Source organism: Symphalangus syndactylus, chromosome 12, assembly GCF_028878055.3.
Source record: "Symphalangus syndactylus isolate Jambi chromosome 12, NHGRI_mSymSyn1-v2.1_pri, whole genome shotgun sequence".
NCBI classification, from domain to species: domain Eukaryota; kingdom Metazoa; phylum Chordata; class Mammalia; order Primates; family Hylobatidae; genus Symphalangus; species Symphalangus syndactylus.
In genome coordinates, this window is record NC_072441.2 from 120,089,216 (window position 1) to 120,114,036 (window position 24,821).

Here is a 24,821-nt window from a genome sequence, read left to right on the forward strand (position 1 = left end):
GCTGATAACAGAAACTGTCATGAAAGACTGCAAAAATCACAACACGGCACAAAGGCCATTGCAATCTTAAACACACACACAGAAAAATACTCCTGTAGGAACACTGCCCAGCAACTACCTGTTTAACCTTGAACTGGCATCACCCTTGTTACTGATCCTTGTAGTCAAGGATAATAATCTCAAAAACAATTATGTAATCCTCCTTACTTTTCCTTTAAAGGTCTTTGTCTTCCTTTATCTTCCCAACTATGCACATAGTTTACTATGGCGTGTGTATTCCAATTGCAAAGCGGTATTCTCCCCAAAATACCATTTTTCTTTTAAGAGAGTCTCTGTTTGTTATGTAGGTTGACAACATCAAAGTATTATGGTTTCCCTGAATTATTAGGTAATCTGTGATTTTCCGGCTTCCAGTTCCCTAGCTGGATGTTGTGACCAAGCCAACTGAATACTTATAAGGCCTTCCAAATAGTTTCTGCAAACTATTATACACCCTGAAATAAAATGCCTAAATATTTGCAGAGGCCCATATGGCTGCTTCTCAAAGAAGAGAGAACTCTGACTGTTGAGAATATCCTCAGAATCCATTTCATCCTTTATACACACACATTTTTTTTTTCATTTTTATTTGACTTCTTAGAGAAAGAAGAGGCAGAGAATCTGAAATGCCTTTTCCTTTTTCAATCTGACTTCTTTTAGGTTTCTCTTGAACATAGACCCCCACCGTCCTGCCCCCCCATATTTCTCTAGGGGTTTCACTCACTCTAGTCATATTTTCACACCACTACTATCAGTCCTCTGTCAAGGTCACAAATAAACTTCTTACCTTAACGTCTTCTCTCAGCAGTATTCAACACAATTGATCACTCCCTCTTCTTTGAATGTTTTCTTTATTGGATTTTTGTTGTCGTTGTTTTGTTGTTTTTTAGACAAAGTCTCTCTCTGTCGCCAGGCTGGAGTGCAGTGGTGCAATCTCGCCTCACTGCATCCTCCACCTCCCAGGTTCAAGCAATTCCCCTGCCTCAGCCTCCCGAGTAGCTGGGACTACAGGCACACGCCACCACGCCCGGCTAATTTTTTGTATTTTAGTAGAGACGAGGTTTTGTTATGTTGGCCAGGATAGTCTCGATCTCCTGACCTTGTTATCTGCCTGCCTCAGCCTCCCAAAGTGCTGGGATTACAGATGTGAGCCACCATGTCCGGCATTTACTTGGATTTTAGGATACCATACCCTCCCGAGTTTTCCTCTTCTCTCAGTACCTTCTCCTTTTCAGGCTCCTTTCCCCATCAACCTTTTAAAGTTGTAATGTTCCACCTGTTAATTATAATCCCCAGGGAAACTATAAAGAAAATAGCTAAAAAAATGTAGTAAAATAAATAAGTGGCAGGGCGTGGTGGCTCCCTCCTGTAATCCTAGCACTTTGGGAGGCCTAGGCGGGCAGATCACCTGAGGTCGGGAGTTCGAGACCAGCGTGACCAACATGGAGAAACCCCGTCTCTACTAAAAATACAAAATTAGCCAGGTGTAGTGATGGGTGCCTGTAATCCCAGCTACTCAGGAGGCTGAGGCTGGAGAATTGCTTGAACCTGGGAGGTGGAGGTTGTGGTGAGCCTAGATCAGCCTGGGCAACAAGAGTGAAACTCCGTCTCAAAAAAATGAAATAGAGGAACAAAAAGATATAAGACATGTAGAAAAGAATAAAATGGCATAGGCAAGTCCTACCTTATCTGTAGTTTTATTAAATATAAAAAGATTAAACACCCTAATTCAAAGGAAAAAATTGGTGGGATAGATTAAAAAAACATGATATAACAAGCTGTCTGTAAGAGGCATGTTTTTGATTCACAGACAAAAATAGGCTGAAAGGAAAAGAATGAGCAAAGCTATACCATGCAAACTAATCTCTCAAAAGAAAGCTGAAGGGTCTACATTAATATCAGGCAAAACAGACTTTATGGCAAAAATTGCTACTAGAGACAAAGATATTTTGTAATGATAAAAGGGTTAATCCATCAAGAAAACAGAACAATTATAAATGCATGTGCACCTAACAACAGAGCCCAGAATCACAAAATAATATAAAGGAGAAAGAGACAATTTAACAGTAATTGTAGAATTCGATACCCCATTTTCTATAATGCATAGAACAACCAGAAAGAAGATCAAGAAAGAAATAGAAGACTTGAAAACATCGTGAAACAACTAGATCTAACAGATACCTGTAGAATATTCCATCCCAAATCAGCAGAAAAGTCAATATCTCAAGGGCACATGGAATATTCTCCATGCCACAAAACAAGTCTTAATAAATTTTAAAGGTTTTAAATCTTATAAAATGTATTCTCTGTTTACAATTGAAATCAATATACAGAAGGAAATTTGGGAAACTCACAAATTAATGAGAATTAAACAACATACTCTTAAATAGCCAATAGTTTAAAGACCTAATCACAAAGGGAATTAGAAAATACTTTGAATTGGATGGAAATGAAAACACAACATACCAGAACTTACAAGGTGCAGCTAATGCAGTGTTTAGAGGGAATTTTCAGCTGTGAATGCCTATACTAAATAATAATAAGATCTAAAACCAATAACTTAAGCTTCACCTGGAGAAGCTAGAAAAAGGAAAGCAAATAAAACCCCAGGCCAGGAGAAGGAAGAAAATAATAAAGAGTAGAGCAGAAATAAATGAAATATAAAATAAAAAAATTTAGAAAATCAATGAGACTAAAAGTTTCTTCTTTGAAAATATCAACAATATTGACAAACTTTAAGCCAGACTGAGAAAAAAATAGAGAAGACTCAAATTATTGAAATTTGGAATTAAAGAGAAAACATTGCTACTGGTCTTACAGGAATAAAAAAGATTCTAGGATAATATTGTGAAAAATTTATGCCAACAAATTCAATTGCCTAGATGAAATGCAAAAGTTCCTGGAAAGGCCGGGCGCGGTGGCTCACGCTTGTAATCCCAGCACTTTGGGAGACCGAGGCGGGCGGATCACGAGGTCAGGAGATCGAGACCATGGTGAAACCCCGTCTCTACTAAAAATACAAAAAAAAAATTAGCCGGGCGTGGTGGCGGGCGCCTGTAGTCCCAGCTACTCGGAGAGGCTGAGGCAGGAGAATGGCGTGAACCCGGGAGGCGGAGCTTGCAGTGAGCCGAGATCGCGCCACTGCACTCCAGCCCGGGCGACAGAGCGAGACTCTGTCTCAAAAAAAAAAAAAAAAAAAAAGTTCCTGGAAACACACAAACTACTGAAACTGGCTAGAGAAGAAATAAAACACCTCAGTAGATATATAACAAGTCAAGAGATTGAATTAGTAATAAAAACCTTCCTACAAAGAAAATGCCAGGCCCAGATAAGTTACTCATGAATTCTACCAAATGTTTAAAGAATAATTAATATCAGTTCTTCACAAACTGTTCCAAAATAAAAACATGAGGAAACACTTTCCAATTTGTTCTATGAGACTGGTATCACTATAATACCAAAACATAACAAAGACATCACAGACACACACACAAAAAAACCATAGGCCAATGTCCCTTATAAATGTATAATAGATACAAAAATTCTCAAGAAAATACTAGCAAAATGAATCTAGCAACATATACAGAGGGGTTATATACTATGATCAACTGGGATTTATCCCATGGAGGCAGTATTGTTTCAACACATGAAAATTCATCAAGGTAATAAAGGACAAAATCACACGATCATCTCAATAGTTGCAGAAAAATCCCATGATTATCTCAACAGTTGCAGAAAAAGCATTTGACAAAATCTAATACTAAAAGTACAAGCAACTAACAAAATAAATTGAACTTCATCAAAATTTAAAACTTTTGTGCTTTAAACGAAACTATTAAGAAAGCAAAAAAGCAACCCACTGAATGAAAGAAAATGTTTGCAAATAGTGTATTTGATAAAGGTATGAATGAGAATATGGACAGAATATAAAGAACTTACAGCGCAGCAAAAAAAATAACCCAATTAATAATGGACAAATAATATGTATTTCTCCAAGGAAGACATACAAGCAGTGAACACATGAGAAAACACTCGACATCTTTAGTCATTAGGGAAATGTAAATTTCTACAACGAGATACCACTTTACACCCACCACTATGGCAATTATAAAAAAAATGCAGGGCAATAAGAAAAGCTAGTGAGTATGTAGAGAAATTGAAACCTTCGTTCATTGCTGGTGGTGCAAAATGGTGCAATTGCTTTGGAAAGATTGTTAGCTGCTATATGACCCGCCAGTTCCACTCCTCGGTAAGTTTCCAAGAGAAAGAAAAACATATCTCTCCATAAAAAACCTTGTGCATGAATGTTCATGGGAGCATTATTCAGAATAGCCAAAAAGTGGAAACAACTCATATGACCATCAATTGTTGAGTGGCTAGACAAAATGTGGAATATCTGTGTAATAGAATACTAACCAGCCATAAAAAGAAATGAAGCACATGTTGCAAAATGGATGAACACTGGAAACACTACACCAAGTGAAAAGCACCAGACACAACTGACACATAATGTATGATTCCATTTATATGAAATGTCCAGAATGGGAAAATCCATAGAGATATAAAGTAGATGTGTGATTTTCAGGGGTTGGAGGAAGGGAATACTGGGAATGACTGCTAATGGGTAAGAGGTTTCTTTCTGGAGTGGTAAAATGTTTTGGAATTAGGTCTTAGTGATTGTTGTACAACCTCATGAGTATACTAAAACCACCAAATTGTATATCTTTAAAAGATGTATTTTATGGTATATAAATTATACCTCGATTTTAAAAGATTCTTATTTCAAAAGTCAGGGCTTGGGAGAAATTGTAGTCATTCTTGACTTTTACCATTCCACATCCAATCCATCAGGAAATCCTGCCAGCTATACTTAGAAATATATCCATAAACAGATCACTTTCACCAACTCCATTGCTACATCTCCTGGTTTAAGCAATCATAATTTCTTCCTCAATTATTGTACTAGCCTCCTCACTGGACATTCTGCTTCTATACTTGCCTCCTACTCTATTCTTAACACAGCAGCTACAGTGATGATGTCATTCTTCTGTGCAAAAATCTCTAATGTCATTCCACTTCACTGACAGTAAAAACCAAGTTGCTATTATGGTCCATAGGCTCTAGAGCTATACAGTCCAACATAGTAGCCATTAGTCACATACAGTTATTGAGGCCTTGAAATGGAACTTCAGCAAATAAGGAATTTTGAAAGTGTATTTGGAAGAACTCATGTGTGTGTGAATCTACTTTTCCAAGTGCAAATTTTACATAGTTTTAGATTTAGAAAGCTAAATACAGGTTGCAATTGTTTACTAGGGATGCCATACAAAGTACCACAGACTGGCCAGCTTAAACAGAAATCCATTTTCTCGTGATTCTAGAGGGTGAATGTCTGAGATGAAGGTGTCACTGCGCTGATACCTTCTGAGGTCTCTTTCTTTGGCTTGCAGATGGCTATCTTCTGCTGTCTTACACTGTCTTCCTTCTGTGTGTGTCTGTGCCCTGACCTCTCTTCTTACAAGGACACCAGTCATTATAAGGACACCAGTCATTTGGATTTTTCTTATAAGGACACCAGTCATTTGGATTAGGGCTCACCTATATGACCTCATTTTACCATATTCACCTCTTTAAGGGCCTTCTTTCCAAATATAATCACATTCTGAGGTCCTTGGGGTTAGAATTTCAACGTATGAATTTTGAGGAAATGAAATTTAGCCCATAATATGGGTTAAATATGTTTAATGAAAATTTAGCATCCAAATTGACATGGGCTGCAATCATAAATTATAAACCAAAATTTGAAGATATAGTGATGAGAAAAATAATCTAAAATACCCCCCCACCCAGCCCACTTTTTGAGACGGGTATAGATCTTGCCATGTTGCCCAGGCTGGCCTCAAACTCCTGGGCTCAAGTGATCCTCCCGCCTTAGCCTCCCAGGTAGCTGGGACTACAGGTGCATGTAAAAAATCTTTTTGATAAATTCTTTTATATTGATTATGTGTTGAAAAAATAGTATTTTGGATATATTGACTAAATATATTATTAAATCTACTTTACCTGTTTCTTTTTGAAGTGTGGCTACTAGAAAGTTTAGAATCCTATCTGTGGCTCACATTCTATTTCTATTGGCCAGCACTACTCTACAATGTAGCCTCACATTTTACCCAGCTAATCCCATTTCCTGCTGCTCTATTCCAGTCTCTCTGTACCAGCTTCATTGGTGCGCCTAGAACTCTGAGGTCTTTGCACTTGCTGTTCTTTCTGTCTGGAACACTTGAGCTCCAGATGTCTCGTGACTTGCTCCTCGCCTTCTTGGGACATTATTCAAACATTGTGACACCTCTGATTGACTTTCACACATATGTGTAGATATATGCATATATATACACACACACATATGTATATATATACACACACACACACACATATATATTTACTGAAGCATAGTGAGGTCATAGAAGTGGAAAAGGGAAGGGGTGAAAGTCAGTTGGAGGTGTCACAACTGTGGGAGACCCTCTGAGAAACTAGGTAGAGCACATCTCAGAACTGTCTTGCTCAGGAGCAAGGAAGCTGGGGTATATCCATCACCTGCGTTCTCAAATTATTTGAGAATCCCTCCTAGGGACAGTCATTCCATAACGTTTCCATAGAAAAACATTGAAGCTTGAGGTGAAATTCCATTGGCATGAATGAGAACTACCCACAAAAGCTACAGGTGACTTGGGGGAGAGCTAACAGTCTCTGCTGTACTCCTTTGCCCCCAACACTCCCCACCCTCTGAGACCAACTGAACTGTGTCCTCCAAAATTCACATGTTGAAATCCTAACTCCCAATGTGACTGTACTTGGAAACAAGATCTTTAAGGAGATCATTAAGGTTAAATGAAGTCCTGAGGTTGGAGCCCTGATCCAGTAGGATTCATGTCCTTACAAGAAGATACACCAGAACATTTGCTCTGTCCACCTGCACAGAGAAAGGCCACGTGAGCACACAGCAAGAGGGCAGTCGTCTGCAAGCCAGGAAGGGAGAAACAGAATTTGCTGGTACCTTCGTCTTGGGCTTCCAGTCTCCAGAACAGTGAGAGAGTATATTTCTGTTGCTTAAGCCACTGCTGTTTACGGTATTTTTTATGGCAGCTCTAGCAGACTAATCCGCTGTGTTTATTTATTTACCTTCTGAGGTTTACCACCATCTCACATAGTATGTATTGTACTAGTTTATTTCATTTATTTGTTTTCTTCATCCACTATTGTATAGAGTCTGTGAGGACAGATATTTTTGTCTCTTTTGTCGTCTGCTATTTCACCAGTGCATAGAAGAATGCCTGGAGTGTATTTGTTGAATGAACAAGTGAATTCATGTCTGTAGCTTCAATTGTGGTCAGTATCTTATTGATATTATGAAATATTAAGGACCACCTACATAATTTGTGGGGGCCCAGTGCAAAATAAAAATGTGGGAGTTTCTTGCTCAAAAACTTCAAGTGCTGACAACAAAGTGTTAAATCACACATGGGACCTTTCTAGCATAAGGCCCTCTGTGGCTGTACAGGTCACAAGCCCATGAAGCTAGCCATGTATGTGATCCCCAGGTATCTCTGGCTTGGGCCACTCCTTTGAATTTTAGTCCTGCACATGCAGCTGCCAGTCTCTTTTGCCTGGATATCTGAAGGCATCTCTAGCTGATGCTCCAAATGGAGTTCCTGTTTTTGGCTCTCACCCAGTGTCTCTTCCTTAGCTGGGCAGCCACCACCCACCCAGTCAGGCTGTCCAGAGTTCTATACACCGTCATTATAACTTCCTCATCCACGTTTGGTTTTGTCCATTTAATTCCTAAATATCCCTTGAGGATATATATTTTCCCAGCTCTACTAAAACCACCTGAGTCCAACTTATCCTAATTTCTCATCTGAACCATTCCTGATTTCCCCCCAAATCCTGTGTACCTCTTCACCATTTACACAACAGCCACAGCCAACTCTCTTAAATGCAAACATGATCATCTCACTCTCCTGCTTGGGCACCTCCGATGGCTTCCCACCACTCTTTTTGTTTGTTTGTTTGAGATGGAGTCTCACTCTGTCGTCAGGCTGGAATGCAGTGGTGCAATCTCAGCTCACTGCAACCTTCGCCTCCCGGGTTCAAGTGATTCCTGTGCCTCAGCCTCCTGAGTAGCTGGGATTACAGGTGTGTGCCACCATGCCCGGCTAATTTTTTGTGTTTTAGTACGGACAGGATTTCACCATGTTGGCCAGGATGGTCTCAATCTTCTGACCTCATGATCCACCTGCCTCGGCCTCCCAAAGTGCTTGGATTACAGGTGTGAGCCATCGTGCCCAGCCCCACCACTCTTATAATCAATGAAGATTCAAGCGTGGCTTGCAGGGCCCTGTCTGATTAGGTCCTGCTGTCCTTCCCAGCTGCACCTATGTTACCCATCCCCACCTGTCTGTGCTCTAGCCACTCTGGTTCTTCATCATGGCCTGCTCCCCATCTTCACTTGGAAAGGCAGTTATTCTTTATACCTTTTTACAGATAAGGACACTGAGCTTCAAAGTGACAAAATGACTTACCCCAGGGAACACTACCAGTAAGAGGCAGAGTGTGTTCTGGAACCTTTATCGAATGAATGAATGCATGCATGCATGAATGAACAAGTGAATGATGCAGTAAACAAAGGCCCTAGGTCAGGAGTACTTAGGTGGCTCAGTGGAGATGCATTGAAGGACATGATTACCTGTTAGGCCCTGCTAGGGCTCTCTTCTGCAGTGTGTGCCTTACTATGTGTGAGGAGGTGCTGTCTTGCTTTCAGTGTGTAAATATCATGCCTTGATGGGGAAACTGCAGCAGAGAGGCCCTGCTGCCCCAGCACATCTGTTGCAGCCCACACAATACCTCCAGAGTGAGAGCAACAAACTCAACGAACTGCAAAGTTGTTTGTACCACCTGGGTGCAAGCAGGAGTGAGTGTGAATGTGATAGTTTCTGTTCCTTTTCTTTTTATAGGTTAGGAGCTGGGAGAGGTGAATGATTCTCAAGGTGGCTATGAGCCTTTTGCTCTTTTATATTGCCAGGCAGAATCAGGGCTAGGATGTGACAGGCTGTTCCCCCAATCCCAGGCCTGCAGGGTGAGGCTGGGGGACAGAGAGTTCCCAGTTCCCAGCTCACAGTCAGTGGGGTGGAGTGGGGGACCTTCTCTGATAGCCCACACTTCTGTCAGTGGGAAGTTTTGGATTTGTTCTAAGGGGCAGAAGCAGACATTCCTTCCTATGTGGGGCTATTGTGCAAAGTTTGGGGACAAAGCCAGGTGGAGAAATGTGGGTATTTAGAATAATGGCTGCCTTTTCAAATGAAAACTCTTTAAACATTTGTTTCACGTCTATGTAGAACTGGGGCTAAGACTGTAGTTACAAGGGGGATATGAGGAAGGTGCTGATGGCAGTGCTCTGCCTCTCTGTCCCTTGGGTCTCAGGCAGCCCACTCAACACAACAGAAATCCACAATCCTTAGGAGCCACTCAGAAGTCCCCTCCTAGAAGTTATCATCTATACTATTAAAGCATGCCCTTTGCTGGGCTAACTCGAGAACCCAGAAGGCCTCTCAACCAGCGGCATGGTCTCCTGGGAAGAGTTTTGAAAAATACAAGGGCTCTTAGTGAGGTGCCCTCAACCCACACATCTGAAGGATTGCCATTAACTACCTCTTTGTAATGGCTGCTGAGGGCCGGGGGCAGCACAGGTGGTGGAGGAATGGACCGGAACCTGACTGTCCTTAGAGAGCCTGTGGCTCTGAAACATACTGGGCTGGCTTTTGCTCCCAACCTGGTCTTCTTTACCATTCTTCCCCAGCAGAGTCATCGTGGGGCTGGCCTCAGATGTGGAGGTTTTGTCCCACTCCTGCGTCCTCTGTTCCCTTTGGCTCCAACCCCACCCTTGTCCCCTTTCTGCTCTCAGGTGTCTACCAGCTGACCCTTGATAGCAGGTTGATGCTCTTATTTTGCCCAGAGCATTTCTTTAAGGCAATAAGTTGTTTTGGAGAACCAGGTGAGTGAAATTTCAGGCCATAACACTGTTACGAAGATAATAAGGCTGCTTTTCAACACCGTTTTAACTTCTACCAAGTTAACACATTCTCAGTTGTAAGAATATCTGCTGTAAAGCATTTTTCTGCCCATTTTATAGTTTGCCCTTCACAATAGTCTGTGAAGTAGGAAGGACATTATTCTTAATCCCATTTTACAGATAAGGACACTAAGCTCCTGAGTGACAAAAGGACTTATCCTAGGGCACACTACCAGTAAGAGGCAGACAGAGGTTGACTACTGATATGGTTTGACTCTGTATCTGCACCCAAATCTTACCTTGAATCGTAATCCTCATCCTCATGTGACAAGGGCAGAACCAGGTGGAGGTAATTGGATCATGGGGGCAGTCTCCCTCATGCTGTTTTTGTGATAGTGAGTTCTCACAAGATCAGATGGTTTTATGTCTAGCATTTCCTTTGCTTTCACTCACTGTCCTTCTGCCCTGTGAAGAAGGTGCTTGCTTCTCCTTTGCCTTCCATCATGATCGTAAGTTTCCTGAGGCCTCCCTAGCAATGCGGAACTGAGTCAATTAAACCTCTTTCCTTTATAAATTAGCCAGTCTCAGGTATTTCCTCATAGCAGTGTGAGAACAAACTTATACAACTATATAGGTCTTTTGACGTCAAATACAATGTTCTTTCCTCTGCTCCTCAGATAATCTTAATTCCTTTCTTTCTCTCTTTCTCTCTTTCTTTCCTTCTTTCCTTCTTTCTTTCTTCTTTTCTTTCTTTCTTTCTCTTTCTTCCCTCTGTGGCCCAGGCTGGAGTAAACTCGGCTGGCTGCAGACTCCCTGCGTCCGGCTCCCGTGATTCTCCTGCCCTGGCGTGCGCGCTGCCTGGGATTGCCGCTGCGCGCCACCACCCCTCCCTGATTTTTCTCCTTCGGCTGGAGGCGCGGTTTCGCCATGTTGGCCACGCTGGTCTCCAGCTCCTGACCTCCAGTGCTCTGCCCGCCTCGGCCTCTTGAGGTGCTGGGACTGCAGACGGAGGCTCGCTCATTCGGTGCTCGGTGTTGCCGGGGCTGGAGTGCAGTGGTGTGGTCTTGGCTCGCTGCAGCCTCCGCCGCCCAGCCGCCTGCCTTGGCCTCCCAGGGTGCTGGGATTGCAGCCTCTGCCCGGCCGCCGCCCCGTCTGGGAGGTGGGGATCGTCTCTGCCTGGCTGCCCATCGTCTGGGTTATGAGGAGCTCCTCAGCCCGGCCGCCCCGTCTGGGAGGTGAGGAGCGCCTCTGCCCAGCCGCCACCCCGTCTAGGAAGTGAGGGATGTCTCTGCCTGGCCGCCCCGTCTGGGAGGTGAGGAGCGCCTCTGCCCAGCCGCCACCCCGTCTAGGAAGTGAGGGACGTCTCTGCCTGGCCGCCCCGTCTGGGATGTTAGGAGCGCCTCTGCCCGGCCGCCCCGTCTGCGAGGTGAGGAGCGACTCTGCCCGGCCGCCCCGTCTGGGAAGTTAGGAGCCCCTCTGTGCGGCCGCCCCGTCTGGGAAGTGAGGAGCACCTCTGCCCGGCCGCCCCGTCTGGGAGGTCTACCACAGAGGCCGGAAGCAATGTGGGGGCTGGATGTGGTAGCTCACGCCTGTAGTCTCAGTACTCTGGGAGGCTGAGGTGGGTTGATCACTTGAGGCTAGGAGCTCGAGACCAGCCTGGCCAACATGGCGAAACATATGAAAAATACAACTGTCAAACCAACCAACGAACCAAGTGACAACAAAACAGGTCTACCCTGGAGTCATACTCTAATTTTTTCTATTTTCCTCCCTTTCTGATCCTTTATCCCACTTTCTTTTTCTTCCTCTTCCTTCTCCTTCTTCTTTGTCAAATAGAGGATTGAGTTATTATCATTGATCCATACAAAGTCCCTCTCTCATTTATTTTATTTAATTCCCACCCCCCATTTCTATTCCCCGTCTTCCCATGTGCAACCTTCCTAATATGTTCGATATGCATCTTTTTGTTCATATGTACTTTTAGAAAATGTTTATTGTTTTGTGTGCAAAAAAAAAAAAAGTCTGGATTGAATGTGTATCAGCTGCACATTCAATAGTTTATCTAATTTGTAGGTTTATTAATGCTACCAGTTCTGGATGATTCCTGCTGATTACCGGGTAATATCTAAATCATATAAAAAACAAAACAAGCATATATTTATAAATAATGTAAAAAATGAATGAAAGGCGAGGAAGAAACATTTATTGAGTGCCTACTATCTATCCTAGTAAGACTTCTCATAAACAGATTTTAATAGGAATGGTTTCATATAACTATTTAATCCAAAACATGTCATCTTATAAAATTGGGACATTATTTTCTAAGTCAAAACTTTCTATTTCAGCTAATACAGACCAGAAATAGAAATTTTAAGGGCCAAATGTCATTGGTAAATTTTTATAGTATTCTAGCTTCTATAATGTTCTAGCTTAGTAAACATCAATTAAAAAAATCAAAGATGTAAAATGTTTAGGGAAAGTAATGAAGATGCAATTATTGCCAAATCAGCTAATATTAAATAAGCAATCCTATACAATACAGTAACCCCTATTTATCTGCGGTTTCACTTCCTGTGGCTGCAGTTACCTGCAGTCAACTGTAGTTTGAAAATATTACATGGAAAATTTCAGAAATAAACAATTCATAAGTTTTAGATTGTAAAAAAAAAAAAAAAGATAATCTTAATATTTGCTCTTCTTGAATATTTTATGGATCTGTCCTAAATTTTACAGTACTAAAAGCTGTTAATTGAGTTTCTTTCATAGATGGAAGATACGGTTGATTCAATTCAGTTTACATCAATTCTATACTGAGTACAAACAGAGTTCTGGGCTAAATACTGGAAATAGAAATGGAAAGCCAAGCCTCTTCCCTTAAAGAGGTCACAGATGATGGGAATTCTCTTCTCACCGATGCCTTCCCAATCACTTCCCAATCCTCTCCAGCCCTTTGGAAAGAAAATAAACCCGTTACTCTGCCAAGCTGGAGGTCTTTCCTCCTCAGAGTGTTTTTGTCTTGGAAGAGAAATAAATGGTTCTGGAAATCTGGTAGTGGGTTGCAGCCAGGCTCTAATAGGAGAGACCTGTTTGGGGATGCTTCACTGGCTTTCGATCTGGAAGAAGACCCCGTGATAAACAGGATCATGATGGAGAGCAGCATACCTCCTTTAGCACCAAGAGGTGAACTTCGAATTGTCCTTCTTTGCTGTCAGCTCTGTGGTAAGGTCCACCCTTGCAGGAAGGGACCTTATCAGAGTTTCTTGAGAGACTGAACTGTAGACATGAGGACCGTTGGTGCCAGTCACATTCACATGTTGACCCGATCCCAGGTGACCTTCACAACTAACATACCATTACAGAGACCTACTGTGGTGACTACATTTGTTTAAAACAAAACTGGACCATGTAGCCCAACAGTCATGGCCAGGACAATTGCAAAGAAAAATCAGCATTGAAACATCTCTGAAAAAGCTAGAAGTGAACATCTGCCCCCACCCTCCCCTGCCCCTGGTCTCTTCCTTTCTGTGTACTGGATTTCTTATCTGGGAGGATGAATTGGGTAAAGGGGTTTAGCTGAGGGTGTTTTCCTCTGCCACAAGCTGAGACTACAGCTGGTTAGCCTTTTGCTTTCCCTAACATCATGGAACACTCACATTCTCCTGGGGAGCTTGGGTAGTGATACTGCCCTTCCTTGCTCTGTTGACTGTAATCCTGGACCTGAATATCATTTTTAGGTAGAATTGTGGCACAAAATCTTCTCTTCCTTCTATCTTTAGTGCCTAATTACCCTGTATTTCTTTCTTCTTAAGAAACCTTTAGGACATATGAGATTGTGAGGTATTTGGGGATCTTAAATAATCAATACCATTTATTATTGTCCATCAGGTGAAGCAATAGAGCCAAAGGTCTAATTTACAGGTGACTCTTGGTTTGAAATCTAATTGATTCCTGGGGAGCCATGACAAATTGAACCACTGTAAGACAACTCTCATTTTCTGTAAGTGTCATTTTATCAATTCCACTTTCTACCTTGGAATCTAATCTCATACCACGAAAATACCCAGAGTAATTCCGACAGAATGAAACTAAAAACACAGATATAAGCTTTTCAAACATTTATAAGCTATATAAAGACAAATTCAATAGAAAAACTATAACAATGTTCCATTTGGGCGATTCTTTTGTCTTTTGGGCTGAAATGAACCAGGCTGAAGCTTTTTGAAATGTTGCTTCCATGAAGTCTGAATTGAAGTTATCTCTTCTTTCTGTGATAAATCTCCCTGTAACAGTGGCTGTCAACTGAGGGTGATTTTTCTTCCCCTAGAGGACATTTGGCAATGTCTGGAGACATTTTTGGTTGTTACAACATGGTGGGAGGTGGGGGTCCTACTGGCATTTAGTGGGTAAAAGCACAGGGCATGTCCCTACAACAAAGAATTATCTGACCAAAATGTCATAGTACTGCTGTATTGAAACACTGCTTTGTAGTGTGGACATTTCAAACTGACTTAACATTCAGGACATTTCGTTGAAAGATAAAACCAGATTTATGTGAATATGTCTCAATTTCTTTAAATGGTACTGGATGGGGGTTAGGGGAGGATAGGAGGGCAGGCCGTTCCACATTGACTTCTTTAATCATCTCTTGCTTTTCCAAGTCAATAAGTCAACTGGGTTACCTTTAATTGCAACCCAGGTTGTTATTGTTGTTGCCAATTGTTTCAGTGTAGCTTTGGTTGTAAATACAAGCTTTGGTTATTACTTTGTGGTTTTTATTTGTGGGGGGAGAAATCATAAACAGTGAGTGGGCTCACAAATCAAGCCAGGTATTACCTGCATGCAGGCATAATATATGCATTCCTCATAGTTTTCATTGTTTATCTTGGATCTTTAAATTTCCTGTACAGCTAGCATACTGAATTTTCATAATTGCTACTGCATTTCTTATAATTTACACATATTTGCCAGAAACCTCTGAAGAGCTTGTTGTTTGTCATGAAGAGCACAGCTGCGAATGAATGCCTAGCCGTGATCTCTGATGATAGCAATTTTTATTTAAAGCATTAAAGGGCATCAACATCTAAAAGTTGATCCATACCTTCCACTGGCCCCTGGCCCCTGCCCCCGGGGAAAATTCTACAGTAATCAGTTTTTTTTTTAGAAGGTTCTGTCAACTTTTTGGATCCAAGAGGCTCTTTAATTGCCACTTTTCTTAGTGTTAGAAGTGTTTGAAATGTGTCTGAGTTTTAAAAAAATATTGTCAGTGTTGAAATGACAACGCTCATCTAATTAACTGAGTTTTTTCACTGTATATCTCTTTCCATTTTCTCATGAACACATAAACATAAGTTTGGAAATTTTACTTTATTCTATTTTAAAAACTTTGAAGCAAGGAGCCTTACATATGTGTGAAATATCTGAATTAGAGAGTAGGGAGTTCGGTAAAAACTGGTGGAAAAGGAGAGTCAAAAAGAGAATAAATGTCTGGCCCTCGGGCCATGGATTGCTGAATCTCTTTCTAGAGAATGACTTCCCCACCAGCAGGAACGTCTCTGGGAAAGGAACCACATCTGGTGTGTTTACTGCCTTGCAACTGTGTGATGGTTTATTTTATGTGTCAACTTGACTGCACCACAGGGTGCCCCGATTAAACATTATTTCTGGGTGTGTCTGCAAAGGTGTTTTTGGATGAGATTGGCATTTGAACTGGAGCACTGAGTAAAGTAGACTGCTCTGCCTAATGTGAGTGGGCATCGTCCAAGCCATTGAGGACCTGAATAGAACAAAAAGGCTGAGGATAGAGGAATTTGCCTTTTGTTTTCTTTCTGCCCACCTATTAAGCTGAAACCTTCTTCTTCTTTAACGATTTGAGTGGGATTTACGACAGTGGCTTCTCTAATTCTCAGGCCCTTGGAATTGGACTGAATTGTACGACCAGGTTTCTTGAGTCTGTGGCTTGCAGACAGCAGACTGTGGGACTTCTTAGTCTCCATAATCACATAAGCCATTTCCTCATAAGTCTCTCTCTCTCTCTCTCTCTCTCACACACACACACACACACACACATGCAAACATAATGTAAATCTCCTATTGGTTCTGTTTCTCTGGAGAATCCTGACTAATACAAACTGGTATTAAAGTTTCAATAAAAGAATTTTTTTTTAACTGGGAAAAAAGAGAGAGAGAGACAGAGAGAGACCAAATCTCTTTCGGGAGAAGCAGAGGGTGTGCAGGCCTTTCATCTTTTTGTATATCCAGAATCAGTATTGGATCTGGTATATAGTAGGTACTTATTGAATGTGGATGGTGAGATGAGTGAAGAGGAACAAGAGACTCATTTATGTGTAGCTTTACGAGTCCAACGCATACTCTTTTTATAATTATTTGAAAGCCCGGGCAATGGGGAATATTGTACATGTCACATGAGTGGAAAGATACAGGCCCAAAGGGCCCTAATTTGTGGTGATGTCTTATTGCTGACTGGCAAAGGGGTCACTGCTAAAGCACACGTCCCCAGGGACACTGGGGGTATTATGGGCAAGAAGATGCTACTGGGTAATTGCACTGATTACTAATGTTGCTAACATTTCTCTTGCTTAATAATCCACTTTTAATATTACCCCTGGCAGTTCTTTGTTCCCATAACACAACAATAATTAAATGTGTGTTCAGATGCTTGTAAATGCACCCAGAGGTCTTAAGCAATGGGTGAATTATACTCATTTAAGTTAGAATATAATGCTAGCATTCAGCAACCTCAGGAATAAATACTAATTACTGAAGTTCCTTTAAGTTTCACTGTATCACATTAGTTTCCATTTTCATTTTCAAGACAACATACAGGACAAGATTCAAATGACAGGTTTTTATCTCAATATTACAGCAGTCACTCCTCCAGTCCCATAATCCTGAGCTATAGATTTCCAGAATGGCTTATTTAAAACAGGACCAGGAAAAGTGGCTGTTTTTAAAGGGCCACCTTGGTCTGACATTCCAGATTTTTTTTTTTTTTTTTTAGGAAATGAGGAGAAAAAGAGGAAATGTGGCACAGGGCAAGGGCTAGGAAAGGTGCCTCACCTGCTCTGTTTGCGAGGGTGCCTTCTATGGTAGATGGCCATGTGGCTGGAGTTTTGTCCCTGTTTTACACATGGCGCCAGGGGTGTGAAGAAGCCTGCTGGTGTCAAGCCTTTTTAAAAATTTATTTCCAGGGTTGGGACTCTGTTCCTTCTTTAAAGCACTCATTTTTTCTCCGTTTTAACATGGAAGGTGGAGAAAGGTCTCTCCTTTGTGGTCTTGGGTCTTCACAATGCCAACTCTGTTCCTGGCTCTGTGATTGAACTTCAAGCAAACATGAGTACTAAACCACACCTGGCCCCGTTCCAGCAGGCTCTGCTGTTTCGTGCCCCTGACCCTGGTTCATGAGGCTCCCACCTCTTTTTTTTCCCTTGGATAATTTCTGTTGTCATACGACCTCCCCCGGACAGGCTCCTAATATCCCCCTGCCCACTCCAGCATGGGAGAGCATGTCTGGGTTTGCGGTGCTTACCCTACACCGTTACTCGGTGATCTCTGCACTTCCTGACTGCCTGTGCTCCTGGAACTGGACTGGAAGAAGCTCCCCTCATGACTCTCTTTTTGGGGCTGTTCTCTGACTGGGGTCTTAATGTAACCCGGAGGTGAGAGTTGATCTTATATTATGCACTGGGTCCATTTTTAAGGGACAGAAAGGGAAAAGGTTTTTCCAAGTGACCAAGGCTGAGAGGCAGTGGCTAATGGTGCATTAGCTGGAGCTGCTCCCAGGCAGAGCAACAGAACCTGGCAGTGGAGGAGCTGACTGAGTGGAGGGCAGGCTGGCTCAGCATGCCGGGCCTGTCAAATGTTCTCCGGCAGTACCCACAGATGGCACTAGAGCCTTGGGGATCAGACCACCCCTGGGCACTTCAGGGTTGAGGGAGCCAGGAGACGAGGCTGGAAGGAGGTGGGCAGTGAGTCACCGTCTCCGTGGCTGATCAAGGACTCAAAACTGTACAAAAGGCCTGTCTGGTAATGCTAGGGCAGCAGAGACCACCACCCATTGGTGACCTTTTCTGATAGTAAAAGTAAAGGGTGAGATGAAATTGGTATTTTTACCTGAAAAGTCTGTTAAAGGTTAAAATGACAAAATAAAATTCAGAGGGTTTGGAGGATTTGGTGTTTATGATTTCTCAACGTGGGTGGAAGGTAGGGAAGAAAGAGAAAGGAAGAGAGAGAGAAAGACGCAAAGAGAGGAGAGAAGCAGGAGAGGAGATAAGAAGGAGGGAAGAATGAGGAGGGGGGCTGAGATATTTAGGATATAATGAGAGAACAGAAACAGGGCAGACAAGGGGCGTAGATGGGGGAGCAGGGCCATGGGGGAGAACAGTCCACCCAAAGGGTGATGCGGAGAAGATGGGCTGGCAGAAGCGGGCCGGAAACGTTAAGGAGAGGAGGCCCAGAGAAAAGAAGGCAGGCCCATCTTTAAGACAGACATGCCCCCCAGTGCCCCTAGGACTCAGAAGACACGCATCTTTCTTTCAGGATCTTTTATTAACGTATAGAAAATGTGTTTAAAAAAGGAACTATACAGAGGCTAAAAGCAACCAGGACTAAAAATACTAGTTAACAATGGTTAACAAGCAGAGATTCCAGTCTTTGAGCTACAGTGCCATGAAAGGATCAGGGAAGCTGGTTTTTCCTCTCCCTTCCTCTGTACATTTTTATTTTAGCTAATTAAAGTGTGCATCGTCTGAGGAGTATGCACTCCATTTTCTTTTTTTTTCTTCCTTCCATTCTTTCTTTTAAGTAAGCGCTTTTTCAAGCTCATTGTAGCTACAAAGTCAGTAAATTGGTCTTTGTTATTTTTACCTGAAAAGGCTGTTAAAGGTTAAAATGACAAACTCAAATTCAGAGGGACTGGAGGATTTGGTATTTGTGATTTCTCAGAACAACAATCTAGAGACCACCAGGGTGGGTTTCAGCTGCTCGGAGCCCCAGTTAATGACCCCCTCAGTGTCACAGTGATTTGCTTAGGGTACCTGGGCATCCCCATGGGTCTGGGGAGTATTCGAGGTTGGAATCATTAGATGTGTGTGTTTGTGCATGTGCACCTGTGTATGTGTGCATGCATGTGTGCGTGTGTGTGTGTGTGTGTGAATGATTGGGAGGAGGAGCCTGTGTGTTAACCAGAATAGACTCACATAGATTCTAAACCTTGAGTCTGTGGGACCGTTGTGTGAGTCTGCGCCTCCGCAGTTGGTAAAGGAGCACTTAGTTGGCTGACATTTTTGCAGGAATTGAAGTGTCTGTTGCATCTAATGCACAGGTGTCACTGCTGCCCAAGAATCCCCACACTGGAATGGAACCAGTGTTCTGGGGTTCTTTCTTGGGGAGAGCTATTCCTTTATATATAAACATCATTCAATTAAAGGGAAGGGGTTTATGTCTGGAGTTTTGGCCTGGCAGCTAAAAATACCAGGTTGCCAAGTACTGATTTCCTTCTAAATTCCCCAAAGTAGCAAAGAAAGCTGAGATTGTAGCCAACTGTCTTCTGATGCCTTCCCACCCACTAGGGATGTGGGGCAGGTAAAGAGTGAGGAAAAGAAAGCAGGGGGATAAGTAAAATGAATATATCTCCTGCCTTCTAGCCTCATTCCCCAAATATTTCCACTGATGTACTCCCGCAGGGGACTGTGAAGGTGTTTGTACCCCGGGAGTCTGGAAGGAGGTAGCCTCAATCAGTCTACAACCTGCTGGTGTTAGCCTAAAAGTTTATAGGATATATGCATTTGTGCTATCCATACTGGTTTGAATACACTAATAATATAATCTTTTCTTCCCAAATTCTGGAGTGAAATTGCCGCTCTGAGAACATGTGCCATGTTTATTCTGTGGCTTCTCCTTCCTCAATCCTGGCTACACTGCCTGCTCCAGCTTGAAAGAAATGACTTTAGATATCCCACTCTTCTAATGTTGGGATGTTCCCAAAAGAGTGAGGTGGGGGGTATTGGGTTTGTGTTCTGGTTCTTATCTTCCCCTTCTCATTCTGTTGGGGACCCTCTTCCTCATCTACCAAATTTAAAAAGAAAGAAAAGGAAAGAGATGTCAGGATGTTTCTTATTCCCCATGATGATGAGATTGAGGGTCCCCTGGAGTACATGGCAAAAATAATGCAAGAATTTCCTTTTCTTAAAAGTCAGAGGAAGTGGCATCAAAGCCCCTTTGTAAGAATATTAGTAAAATCCAAGATGGTGGTCACTCGGCTAAATAAATATAAACAGCAGCCTCATGAAGTGGAAAAATCAAGGGCTTCAAAATTAGACAATTATGGCTCTATTTAGTAGCTGTGTGACTTTGAGCATGTTGCTTAACCTTCTTGGCCCTCCATTCCCTCTTCTATAAAATGGTTAAACCTGACTTAAAGTTTATGGTGAGGATTTAGTAAAGTAATATATGTAAAGCCCTTTGCACAGTATCTGGTAAATAGTAGGTATGCAATAAATGCTGTTTATCTTAGTCTTCATTTGGGGAGAATCAAATTAAAAAGCTTATGCTAGACCTGAACTCAGCTGTTACTAATTGCCTGTGTGAATGTGAGCAAATTGCCTAAACTTTCTTGCCCTTGGTTTCCTTGAGAGGAAATAAAATGAGAGGATCATATTAGATGATCTTGAGTCCCGTCCAGCTCTGAAAGTGTATTTCCAACATTTGCCTGTTGGAGGCAGTGTTGAGCACATTAGTGCTCAGTGTCAGGATATTAAAGAGCAACACAGGGTCTCCTTGGGGGCTGCTAAACCCGTGATGGGAAGAATATAATAGTCCATGCGTTCACTTACTGACAGTGCATCTGGACTGAAACCCTTTCTTGTGACCTAGGTGTTCTAGACCTGTTGGGTGTATGGCTTGCTTCTCAGGGAAGATGTTTGCACCACCTGACCTGAATCCACGGTGCCAATGAGTGAGTGCCAGTACCCAGGAGAGCTGGCCTCATAATAATAATAGAGTTAAATGTTTCTGAACTGGAACTTTAGCATTAGCCTGGCTTCATGGCCCAGACAATAAGGAGCTGTTTTATGAAGTTATCAGAGGGGGCTGAGTGTGTCTGAGGGACAAGAGCTGTGTTATTTGGATGCACTACAAGAGCCTTATTAAGCTTGAGGAAGGAGGGAGGATTTCCCGTTTGGAGAAAATGCAACACTGTCCAAAGACTGTGAGGTTTGCCAAGGACATTTGGACAATGAAGTGCTGCAGGTGCAATGAAGTCATGTTTCAGGCAACGATTGACCTTAAAAAAATAAACAGAATGCTGGAGATGACAAATCAGGCTTGTGACTACTGGTGACGCAAAAGTGAGATCCAGGCAGAACTGGTTGAGCAAACAAAGAAAGTCCTTCTGCTTCTGGTTTTCGGTGCAGTGACAGGCCTCGGTGCCTTAGTTTCTCCTCAAGTTAAGTGGGTGAATGGCAGAAGCTCTGGTGGGAGGCTGGAGGCCAGAACGTGAGAAGCCAATGCTGCTTCCTCGCCCATGGCTGTTCCTGCCTGGTCTCTGCATTTTAGTGTGGCGCCACCGGTAGAAGGCTTGTTTTGAATCTCCAATGATCCATCAGCTTCTTCTTAATTTTATATTTTTCTTCTTTCCACCTGTTTCTCAAAGCTTGACGAATGTAGAACTGGCATAAACAAATCCAGAGTGGATACAATTAGAAAGAACCAGAGACATTTTTTCAAATTGGACCTGAATCTACAACAATACATCATCTTAAAGCATACAGGAGTTACTTTCCCTGCTTACTTTTGAAAGTTTTCATTTGGTCTGTGAGTTCTCATCCGGACTGGTAGTGTCCAAATGCCCCAGTATTGCTGAAGAAAGCTTTATCACATATGTGTAGGATTGGGTTATGGAAGAAGCAAAGGTTTGAGGAGGCATTCAGCTAAACATCTTCAGGAATGTGGTCAAAGAGAGGCTACAGGCACAACCCCAGGGGCCAGCCTGTAACTCAGCTTTCTTTAGCGGATAGACCCTCTCTGTCATGGTAACCCGGATGAAAGCAGACCATCAGGGAAGTGAGGCAGAGCTCAGTATGCAGCTCCTGGCATCTGGGTGGGAGGCAGACTCCCAGACTTCACACATCTGCCCCATTCCTCTGAGGTCCTGAGACTCCTCCTGCAGCCATGGCAAGTTTGAAGCAAGTGAAAACAAATTATCCCAACTTCTTTGGGATTATTGAAACTGAACTGAATTTTGAATCTTTCAGAGGTTTCTTAATAAAAATTTAAGAGTGGACAGTGAGATGCAAGGAAGGTGGACAGTGTCTCCCAACCCCATGCCCTACCTCCTTGGAAGAAAAGACATGGAACTAAGAAATTAGATTGAATAGTTTTCTGGTGATAAGAAAGCAAGCAGTAGAATACCATATATCCTGGGCATGTGACCCCACCTTTCCTGAAATTCTGGGTGGAGGTTACAAAAAAGAAAAAGAAGAAATGTTTTCATGTCCCAAGGGTATTTGCAAATCCGGGTCACCAGCTAGTCTATTTCAACACCCATAGTTTGGTGTATCTAGTGTTCTTGCACGTTCCGTCTTTCTCCAGAGGAAAGGACAAAGAGGAACTCATAAACTCTTTCCCAACTGATGCTTTTACAAGAGCTGTTTGAAAAGATTCCACAATGACTTTTTGTCCCTTAATCTACAGCTCTGCTCTGGGACTGGATTTGAAAAGTAAAAATGTGATTAGGATTGTTTGGTTTGGCATTGAGCTCATTGGCAACCACGGTTATTTAGGTCTGGTTTTGAAATATCAGGGTGCTGGTTGGTTCTCAGGTGGAAGGGAGCGGGGCGTAAGGAGCCCTACCACTTTATGAGTAGTAGAGGGGGAAGTTGGTAGGTGAGGGACAGGTGGCTTCAAATATTTGTAGATGTTTGCTTGGCATTTCCTTGCTGCCATATGTTGTTGTTGTTCTTTTACAAATCAATCTCCCATACAAATCAGCTGGCCGGTTTTCCTGAGTCCTGGTTTGGCTCTCCTGGAAACCTGGGGACGTGGCCTTTCTCAACCCCGCTGACGTTTCACACAGGGTTTCAGGAGGTGACTGCCACCTTGTGGCCACACTTAGCAAGTCCCCTTCCACCAGTTCACTGTGGTCCCAAGGCCAGCAGTTTTCCACAGACTTGTCATTCTTGCCACCTCTTCTACACCTGACCCCTTCACCTTCCAGAAATAACCCTGGTGAATGTGCGTCTGACATGTTGGAAACTATCTTTGTATGTTGTGGAAATGCAAAAAAGGGAAACTGCCTGGACCTTGGGTCTAGACAGTGAATCTATTGCAGTCATTGGTGGTGGTTTTGGTTTTGGGTATTAGTACGTATCCTGATGTGTCTGCAGTTAAACAGCCTCTGAGAAGGGTCTACCTCGATTCCTTTTGAGTCCCTTTAGGGAAACTTTTGTGTGCATAGGGTGGGTGCTTTGCGAGTATTGCTTACTGGATCTACCTTTGGGAAATGCAGTTGTGCTTGGAGGAGCAGGATAAGCAGGAATCAGTGAGGAAAGTTAAGAGCGTTGAGTCAAGTTGACCATAGACCTTGGGATGAGAGTGGGGCACAGTGTTTTTTAAACGTGGTGAAAACTCATGAGAAAATCACCCTATTAAATAAAAGGAAGCTATAAATCCTTTTATAGAGGGTTGAATAAGCTGATCTTTGAAGTCTCCTTCTTGCTTCAAAATAAAGCTATGCAATGCCACTGGTACTATTTATAAAAATGTTCCATAGTGTAGAATGGTTTCAATAAAAGGAAGATTTTGGTTTCCACTGATGTTTCTTGACTTTCACCTGAATTGACAACACATAATCTTTTTCCATTTCAACTTCCTTGATGAAGTGGGCTGTGCTGGCACCACCCAGCTACCTGGTCTCTGTTTTTATGGACAAAAGGAGTTCAGCCTCTCACTCGGCATGATCTTTTCTGCAGTATTTTCGTGTGTGTGTGTGTGTGTGTGTGTGTGTATTTTACTTACGATTCCTGAATCAATCTCTCTCTTTTCTTTCCCTCCCTCCCTCTCTCCCTCCCTTCCTTCCTTCCTTCTTTCCTCATGAAACAGGGAGTCTAGTGAATTTTCATTACCTAATTGTGCTGTCTCACCATGCCAATTTCTACTCAGGTTTTCAGATCACAGATTAGGATCGTTGACTGTCAAAACTGAAAGGGAAATTAGAACTCATTCTAGTCTAATCTCTCATCTGACAGATGAAGAAACTGTGGCCCAGAGAGGTGAAACAACCCAGCCGATGTCACGTAGCTAAGATGACAGCCATTGGCCTGTATCTCAGCCCTCAAGTTTCCCATTCAATGTGCTTCCTACTATTCATTGTTGCCCGGCCTCTAGGTAAGTCTTCTGTAATTTACATGCTTGTTGAAAGGATCTGTTTCTGTTTTTTCCTCCTCCCAGTTTGTTGAAGCCCATGGTGAACTGAGAAATGGAAGTGGCGCCTAGGTTTTTCAGGGTATGCCTGTCACATCCACACTGCAGCAGTGGACAAAGCCTAGAAGCCTGCGGCAAGGAGAGTGCCTTCAGTCAACAGTGGCTGGCTGCATCCCCATGAGGTCCAAGGTATGATGGTCAGCCCAAGGGACTGTTCATCCTGGTTCTCAAAGCTTGGTAAGAGTGAGGATGTTTCTATTAATTGCCAGCACTCAGGCTC

The 24,821-nt window shown here is 42.7% G+C and overlaps 1 long non-coding RNA gene across 3 annotated transcripts; it reads left to right on the forward strand.

Annotated features, from left to right (window-relative positions):
* The first annotated feature begins 8,914 nt into the window (after positions 1-8,914).
* On the forward strand, positions 8,915-24,610 carry LOC129469241 (uncharacterized). 3 transcript variants are annotated; one of them, XR_010117448.1, is made up of 3 exons: positions 8,915-9,007; positions 13,991-14,102; positions 24,367-24,610. It is a non-coding gene; the product is annotated as an uncharacterized lncRNA (long non-coding RNA). The 3 variants fall into 3 exon arrangements; XR_008652955.2 differs by lacking the exon at positions 8,915-9,007 and adding an exon at positions 11,067-11,531; XR_008652956.2 differs by lacking the exon at positions 8,915-9,007 and adding an exon at positions 11,070-11,834.
* The last annotated feature ends 211 nt before the right edge of the window (positions 24,611-24,821 follow it).